The sequence below is a fragment of the Drosophila tropicalis genome, unplaced genomic scaffold (genome assembly GCF_018151085.1).
Source record: "Drosophila tropicalis isolate 14030-0801.00 unplaced genomic scaffold, ASM1815108v1 contig_659, whole genome shotgun sequence".
NCBI lineage: Eukaryota > Metazoa > Arthropoda > Insecta > Diptera > Drosophilidae > Drosophila > Drosophila tropicalis.
The window spans coordinates 1,769-11,006 of record NW_027173140.1 but is presented as its reverse complement, the minus strand read 5'-3'; the positions used below and the strand labels follow the sequence as shown (position 1 = coordinate 11,006).

The window sequence follows — 9,238 nt, the reverse complement described above, 5'->3', positions numbered from 1 at the left end:
TCAATTAGTCGGTGAGGAATGGGGGATGGGGGAAATGGATAGACTACCCGCTCTACTAGTTAGAATTTTATTAATGAATTCGCGTACTGACACAATTTATCCTCGGTTTAGCGCTTGGTACTGGCCAAAAGAAAAAAAAAATAGGGAAAAGAATGAGAAAAAGAAAAGAAATACCGCATTTCCCGGCGCAACTGCTGAACAAGAAGGGGTCTGATATCAGTGACGCCCAAAACAAATTCGCCCACCCTACCATGATCGCTGTATCCAAAGAAAAAAAAATTACCCAGCGATCCCTATGCCAAACCAATTTTTAACCTATCTTACTTTGCATGATTCCCCCCCCTGTAAACGTCTCAGCCTAAATTCATTTCAAAAACTTATATTTAATAAAAGTAACGAATAATATAAAGCATTTCAAAAATTAAAAATTATAGATTTTGATATAAAATTAGATATGTAGATATGACAATGTTTATATGAAAAGTATATTAAAATTCAAAGAACGAAAAAAGAATTCCCTTTCCTTTTGAGCATAAGTTAAACTTCTGATTACCAAAAAAGACCAAAATTAAATTTTATATGTTATTCAAACGAGAGCAACGAAAACTGCTTTAACTCTCTCTTCACTTTGCTTGGTCAATCATATACCAAAAACACAAGAAAAATGACATTATAACCAAAGAGTACTCACTTAAGCATCCCACGGAGAAAGATCTTTCTGGTGACCGCTGTAAGTAATTGTGTAAAAATATAGGGAGAGAGTATGTTGTTGATTCAAGAGAGAATTAAATCATGCTAAGCTTTCGCCAGTGGCGTGCAAAAAAACAAAAAAAGGGGTGAACCAAAATTTTCACCGAAGTTTCACTCATGACCAAAAAGAAAATTACAAATGAAATTATAAAAATAAAGTAAAAAAAAAATTTAAGAAAAAAAAATTAACTTGACTTCGGAGTACACAAAAGACTCAGAATTTTACAATTTAAAAGTTAGCTTTAAGGCGAAAGTATTAAAAAAAAATAAAGGCATTTAATTATTTTCGCCCAACATTAGTTTAACCCATGCAATATTAGGGCCTGGCGAAGATATTTAGTTTCTTGGCTGAAAGCTATGCAACGATCACCAGCAAATAAAATAACCAAAACGAAACGCCAGCCAAGCGGCTACACATATGAAAGCTCCGCTGGTTGATAGTTATCACAAAAGAAAAGCTTTTACTTATCAGAGTTTGCTTGCAAGGTAAGGGCGGGGGGGAGTCTCTCCTCTAGTCTAGAGAATCTTATACTCTTTATTTTTGTTTTTACTCTCCATGCCCGTCTCAGATCTTTTCTGGCCAATACTTGCTGCTCCAGGGGCTTCGGTCCATTTTGACAGCTTGTCCCTCATAAGCCTTTCTCTAGTCGGCTGACCGGCCTAGACCATTGCATCTAGTCTGTGAACTAGGTGCCAACTCTATATATAAAACAAAACTTTCTTACTGCACACATTAAAAGGCGCATTTTTTTTACTATTTACCATTTGACTTGGCACCGGATTAAAAAGGAAATATTACTTCCTCTCGAAAATCTACTTCATCAGACTGCCCATGTGCCTAAAAGACAAACATTTTTCATAAAAATTGCTTTCTTTACTCAACTGATATGCGCGTTTGTATAGCGCTGGACTTACATTTATTTTGAAATAAAACACTATCAATCACTGAAGGAATAAAACTGCTTCGAATTCACCATTCAAACTTCACAATCGGACTTCTTCCGAAAAAAAATTAGTTTTCACTATGACTTTAATTTTTGCGACCGCACTGGTTGATGATGATTTGGAAAAGAAAGGTCATTCCCATGGGGGCCGACCTACTTGGCTAAATCTCTATCCCTTAGTCCTCTTTGGACCCCTCTCTTCGCCTCGATTACCCCTAAACTTCCCTGATCCCAACTCTAGAGGAGCCTAGGGGGCGCCACAAAAAAGTAATCGGATACAAAAAAATTCAAAGAAAATTTTCTGAACCAAAACAAAAAAAAAAATGAATCTCGAAATCGCATTTCCTATTTTTTTCAAAATTATACAATGTTAGTCTACATTCTGTTAGTTAGTATAACGCTAACTAACAATACAAGCAGTACAAGCAGTGCAAGCAGTGAACGCAGATTACTCTGTGAAACTTATATTGCCCACTTTTAGGGATAAAACGTTTATATATCGTTTTAGTTATAAAGAAGAAAAATCATTCCTACTCTTTTTTTTCGTTTCCTTTCTAAATACAAACGGTTACAAGCGCTACTACAAAACCCACCCACTAAAATCACACTTACCTAATGGAAAGGGTGATACTCGCTTGAAACCGGGCCAAAAAAATTATTGCTTAATATCTTTTGCATGGAATTTGCCTACCAAATGGCCTTGCAGATTCTCCAACTCATAGTACGCGTTGCCGAGCTTGCGTCTCACTCTCGCCTTCACGAACGGGGGCGCTAACTTGGAATTGAATCCTTTTGCGAAATTACTTTGCTGGAAGTTCCTACGAAATACCTCTTGTCCTACTGAAAAAAGACACCTCGCGACTACGTAAATTATACAGATTCTCATTCCGCTCATGCTGTTTTCGTGACTCCTCTTTAGCTTTAGTTCCCATTATTTCGAAACAGTCGTCCCTATTAAACCTTACAGCCCGATCCTCTAACAATTCTAAGTTCCGTAGCACTTGGTAAACGGACCCGTCGGTTACCATATGCTGACCAAATGCCATCCTATAGGGTGTTGTATTTATCGCCGAATGGATAGTAGACCTCAATGCACAAGCGATACTACTTAGCTTTTCGTCCCAATCAGACTGGCTTGGACTTACGTAAGCCTTCACTGCTGCCAATACCGACCGGTTTACTCTCTCCGACACATTAGCCTGCGGAGCATACGCAGCCGTATACGTGTGACGCAGGAGGTATAAAACCTTTGCAACAGCTCATTAAAATGGTGTGCTCTAAACTGGGGCCCATTATCAGATACTATAACCTCAGGTACCCCAAAACAATGAAAAAGATCCTCTTCTAGAAACTGGGTAACCACTTCCGCGGTAAACTTTTTTACTTTCTTTAGGAACGGAAATTTTGAGAAATGGTCCACTACAATAAATATTCCAATATTGCCAGACTTGCTTCGCGGGTAAGGACCCAAGAAATCCACATACAGTCTCTCGAAAAATCTTGACGTTTCACCCGACTTGCCTAATGGTGGCCTTAACGTATAATTCGGGTGTTTAGTGGCTTTACAAACATCACATCTGTTTATAAACTCTTTAACTTCTGACACTAGATTTGGCCAGTAATAGTAGCGCCTGAGTTTTTCCAATGTCTTATTAATACCGCAGTCCGCCGCTAGTGGGCTTTCGTGAGCCAATTTCAACAACTGCGCCACTAGTCCCTTGGGAATCCATAGTTTCCAGCACTGATCATCTGCTAACTTCTCCCCAGGAAAATGCTCACTACGCCGGTAACTAAATTGCCCATTACTTTCACGTCAGGTACTGACTGGGGGTTTTTTTCGACCTTCGCCTTTAGCCCCACATATTCGGGACTTAGAAAATGCACCGAATTGAGATCGATTCCTAAATCACTATCTAATACCGCTAAATCAGGGGTAAAAACTCTGACAAAGCATCTGGCACCACATTTTGACTACCTTTTCGATGTGAAATGGTAAAATTAAATCCCTGAAGTTTCAAAGACCATCTGGCCAACCTAGAACTCAAGTCTGATTGACTCATTAACCACTTTAAAGAAGCATGGTCGGTTATGATAGAAAATTCTTGACCCTCCACGTAGGCCCTATATTTTTTTACTGCTAACACGGCTGCCAAACACTCTTTCTCAGTAACTGAGTAGTTTCTTTGTGCCTGGTTCAGTTTTTTTTGACATAAACGCAATGGGTACTTCGTCCTTATCCTCTGTTAACTGGGTTAACACTGCGCCCACTCCCGTATGACTGGCGTCACAGTTTATGGAGAAAGGTTTTTTAAAATCGGGACTATGTAAAACTGGTGCCTGGATTAAACGTGTTTTCAAGTCTTCAAATGCTGACTGAGCTTCTGATGTCCATATGAATTTACTCTTATGTTTTAAAGTATCGGTAATTGGAGACGCAATAGCAGCGTAATTTTGAATGAATTTATGATACCAACCCGCCATTCCTAAAAAGCGCCGAACTTGTTTAACCGATTTTGGAGTGGGGAAATCGACTATGGCGGATATTTTATCTGGGTCTGTCTTAATCGTTCCCTCACCTACAATATGCCCTAGATACTTGACATTCTTTCTACAGAAATGACTTTTCTCGACGTTTATAGTTAACCCTGCATCGGATATACATTTGGATAGCTCTGTAAGCAGAGTTATATGCTCGTTAAACGAATCTGAGACAATTAACAGCAACATCATCCAAGTAGATAAATATCTGATGACGCCGATGTGGTGGCACTATTTTATCCATGAGTTTGGACATGGTTTGCGCCGCGTTACATAATCCAAAAGGCATTACTTTGAAATGGTACAGGAGTCTACCTGCTACTGACTCAGGCCCCTGACTCAGGCTCTAAAGGAATTTGCCAATACGCGTCTTTCAAGTCGAGACTTGTAATGTACTCGGCCTTAGGTAATCTGCTAAGGATGCCGTCTATGATTGGCATTGGGTAAGCATCCTTAACTGTAACGGCATTCACCCGTCTACTATCTATACATAACCTATGTTTTCCTGGCTTACTCACCAACACCACGGGCGAAGACCAAGCACTTTGAGATTCCTCAATAACTCCTAATTTTAACATGCGATCTAACTCTTCATATATTAGTTGTTCCTTTGCTGGCGACATAGGATAGTGTCGCTGCTTAATTGGTGCTGCACCAGCAACATCTATTGAAAATTTCACAACCGCCGTTTTCCCTAGTCCCAACTTATTGGAATGATGGAAACAAACCCATACATTCAGACAAACGTTGCTTCTGATTACTGTCTAACATCCTTTGCGCTGTATCCTCTACGCTTAAACTAGCTATCTGTAGCGGTCCTAATGACAGACCAGCTGGTAATAAATCAAAAGCGAGCCAAAAATCTATGCCTAAGTAGAGATCCTGGGTTAGCCCAGGGACTATATAAAATTTCAATATCTTACTATTTCCTCTAAAATTAACTTCAGTACTTATCTTTCCTACTATCTGCTGGGGAGTTCCATCTGCAGTATTTACTTTATTTGACATTGGCCTAATATTCTGTTTTACAGCCAATAATTCTTCGGCAAAACTGCCACCAACACAACTTATACTAGCCCCAGTATCCATGAGACCACTTATTAATCTATTGAATAACTTTACCTCTGCATAAGGACGGATATCAAAAACATTGCCGACTACCTCCGAGGCTATTAGCTTTCGCTCCTTTTTAACACCTTTATTAAAAGCCTTCCTTCGCTCTCTTGAACGAGTCTGTGACCAATAAATTCCTAATCTAGGCGACTCTACTGGTTCCGGTTCGGAATATTTAGATATTTCTAACGATTTCTCCTCAGAGATATGCGTAAATTCGGGCAAATATTCTTCTAACCCTAGTGTTTCCTTTAATCTGTATTGCTGGCCCTCGAGACCATCTGTCTGCGTGCACTTCTCCGAAGTGCACGACCTGCCGGGTTTTTTGAATGATCATTATAATGGGCACAAGATGGCTTATACGTGTTTGGCTTCCCACAGCCATAGCAAAACACTCGCCGTTCTGCTACACACTCTTGATATGGATGACCCGCCGTATCACAGTTCCAACAAACCAAGTTAACTGCTTCCACCACTGGCACCTCATCTTCAACCTCGGACTCTTCTTCTGTTTGAATGCTCACTGCATTTACCACTCTCCTAGGCATGGGTCTTGGTGGTACACTCAATGGTTTCCGTACTGTCTGCATAAAGGTTTCTCTAGTACGCACTAACTGCCTTAACTTAGATACCGAAGCTATGGACTCATATAATAACTCATGCTGAATATCGGGCAGAAGATTAGCCCGAATATGCTCTAGCAACTCAATTTCTGGTAACGGAGTAGACAGTTTGTCTGCTAGTGCCACTATCGCCTCGTATAATTCGTCGAACGACTCTTTATCCCCTTGTCTGCGTTTGCTGATAGCAGCTTTAATATGCTGATCGGTACGCTCGTCTTTAAACTGTTCCCTCAAGGCTCTACATAAGTCTAACCACTTGATGTGTGATACCTTCTTGTCAAAAAAACTGCACAGTGAAATTGTAAAATAAGAACACGAGGCAAATTAATATGTACAAGTCAAACGTTTTATTCAGAGAGAGCGGGAAAAAGAAGTGCGAGAAAGATCATTGTAGTTAGAGGTGGAACAAAGTTAGAGATGGAATACTCATAAAGCTATAAATCGATAAAATGTAATTTGCATATTTAAACTATTTCAACATATGTAAATAGCATATTTCCATAATTTCAACACTTCTTCTCAAATTACATTTTAATACAAAAATACAGAAAATTCAATTATTCTATCATTCCAAGATGCTTTACAAACTTTACATGTTTTTCTTTTTGTAAATTTTTAGTAAGTATGTCAGCTACATTATCATCTGTTTGAACATAGTTAATTGATATTATTTTCATTGCAACAACTTCTCTAATGTGATGGTGCTTAATATCAATATGTTTAGTTCGCTTATGGTGCACTGGATTCGTTGCTATATGTTGTGCGCTTAAATTGTCACATTTTAGGACAATTGGTTGTGATGAAGAATGACAGCTAATTTCTTCTAAAAGCCTGCGTAGATAAGTTGCTTCCTTTGCTGCTGTAGACAGGGCAACGTATTCAGCTTCTGTACTGCTGAGGGCAACCAAACCCTGTTTCTTCGATTCCCACGAAAACGCTGCTCCACCAAAATAAAATCCGTACCCTGTATAGGATTTTCTGTCAAGGCTGTCGTTCGCCCAGTCTGCATCAACAAATCCATACAATGGTTTTCCAGTTTTGTAATAGTGCAGCTTCAAATCTATTGTTTTGGACAAGTAACGCAAAATATGCGTCAACGCTGCATCATGCTCACTATGTGGATCATTGTTTCGCTGCGCCAGTTTACTAATTGAGTGAGCAATATCGGGACGTGTAGATATAGCGAGATACATTAAAGACCCAACCAGGGATTGATAATGGGTCACATCTACCCTTTTACATTTCTTATCGTTGCAGCTAATCTTAAAACCAGGATCTAAAGGTGTTGATACTGAACGACATAAAATCATATTGTACTTTTCTAACAAGGACTTTATATATTGCTTCTGACAAATTGAAATAGATCCAACTTCTCCTTGACGGTGGATTTCTATACCAAGGAAATTATTTAACTCAGATGAATCTTTAATATCAAATGAACACTTCAATATTTTTACTATGTGAGCAATATGGTTTTTCTTTGAACAGGCAATAATTAAATCATCTACATAAACAGCTATTAAACTGTACGAACTTTCATCAATCTTCTTATATAAACATGGCTCATTTTTTGTAGCTTCAAATCCTAGATTCACTAATACTTCATTAAGTGTGCTATTCCAAGCCCTGCCCGATTGCTTAAGGCCATATAAGGCTTTTTGTAATTTAATTACACGATGTGGATGATCTTTACTAACAAAATGTTCTGGCTGCCTCATATACACTGTTTCAGTTAAATTACTATTTAAATAAGCATTTGAAACATCTACCTGATGTAAGTACAACTCTTTTTCGGCAGCAACAGCTAAAACAAGTCTAATATTTTCATATCGTATAACTGGCGAAAAGGTTTCTTGATAATTTATTCCATATTGCTGATTACAGCCCATAGCTACCAGTCTTGACTTAAAATTTGTTATGTTGCCCTGATTATTTCTCTTAACTCGAAATACCCACATGGAACCGATTGCTGTCTCTCCAGGTGGTAGGTTGACCAATGACCAGGTTTTGTTGGCAATGAGAGCATCATACTCTCGCTTCATAGACTTCTCCCACTCAAACGAATGTTTGCTTTGTAAGGCTTGCTTGACCGTATTGGGGGTTTCGACATCATGATAGGCGACCATATTGTGAAGCATATTGTATTGTTTTTTAGGTCTACCTGGCTGTCCGGTGCGAATAAGACTTGGCCTTCCAGGTCCACGACGTTCAGGCTCATTTTGTTCCTCGGAGTCGTTGAATGCTTCAGAGTCGTCGAAACTCACATACTGCTCGTTTTCGTTGAAAAGTGTCTCATCCATGTCGATTTCTTCTTCTTGAGATGAATGTTGAGTTGCTTCTTCTGGCGTAAAGTCTTCTGTTTCTACAGTTGCCAAAACTTGTGCTTCATTTGGGAACAAATCATCGTCATGGGTCAAATTATTTTCATTATGATTGTCTATAACAAACGATGTAAAATTGTTAGTACTCGATTCATCTGTATAACCCACATTTTTAGGAACTTCGTCTTCAACAAATTTTACGTCACGCCGCTCGATGACTTGCTTTTTATCTCTGTCATAGAGTCGATAGGCCTTTGCAGTTAGAGAATATCCAACAAAAACATACAGTTTACCCTTAGGCCGAAATTTGTGATGATGCATTTTATCTAGCGCGTAAGCACTAGACCCAAATATACGAAGGTGAGACACCGAAGGCCTGTGTCCACTCCAAATTTCAAGAGGCGTTGTACCTTTTAGCGCCTGCGAAGGAGATCTGTTGCGTAAGTATGCGGCAGTCGCTACAGCCTCCGCCCATAAGGATTCTTCCACTTTTGATTGAACCATCATTGATCGTGCCATTTCTACTAGGGTGCGATTCGCTCTTTCTGCCACGCCGTTTTGTTGGGGGGTATACGGTACGGTTAATTGTCGTTTTATGCCGTGAGCTTTTAGAAAAATATCAAAATTTTTGTTAACATATTCTCCGCCATTATCACTACGTATGGCTTTTATCTTTCTTTCTGTCTGACACTCGACTAAGTTTTTGAATATTTGAAATTTTTCTAATGCTTCATTCTTTGATTTCATAAAGTAAACAAAAACACGCTTTGACATATCGTCTATGAACGTAATAAAATATTTTGCTCCGCCAACGGATTGAGTGTTTATTGGGCCACATACATCTGTATGTATTAATTCTAACAATTGCGATGCACAATTTGAACTTTGAGCGAATGGTCGCGAGCATATTTTAGATTGGTTACACGTATTACAGTTAGTATCAGTCGAA

General features: G+C 39.0%; 1 long non-coding RNA gene across 1 annotated transcript; it reads right to left on the bottom strand.

The window, feature by feature from the left end:
* Positions 1-1,026: 1,026 nt before the first annotated feature.
* Positions 1,027-1,790, bottom strand: LOC137578715 (uncharacterized). The gene is made up of 3 exons (XR_011032751.1): positions 1,666-1,790; positions 1,513-1,588; positions 1,027-1,449 (listed from the first exon to the last, which is right to left on the bottom strand). It is a non-coding gene; the product is annotated as an uncharacterized lncRNA (long non-coding RNA).
* Between the last annotated feature and the right edge of the window lie 7,448 nt (positions 1,791-9,238).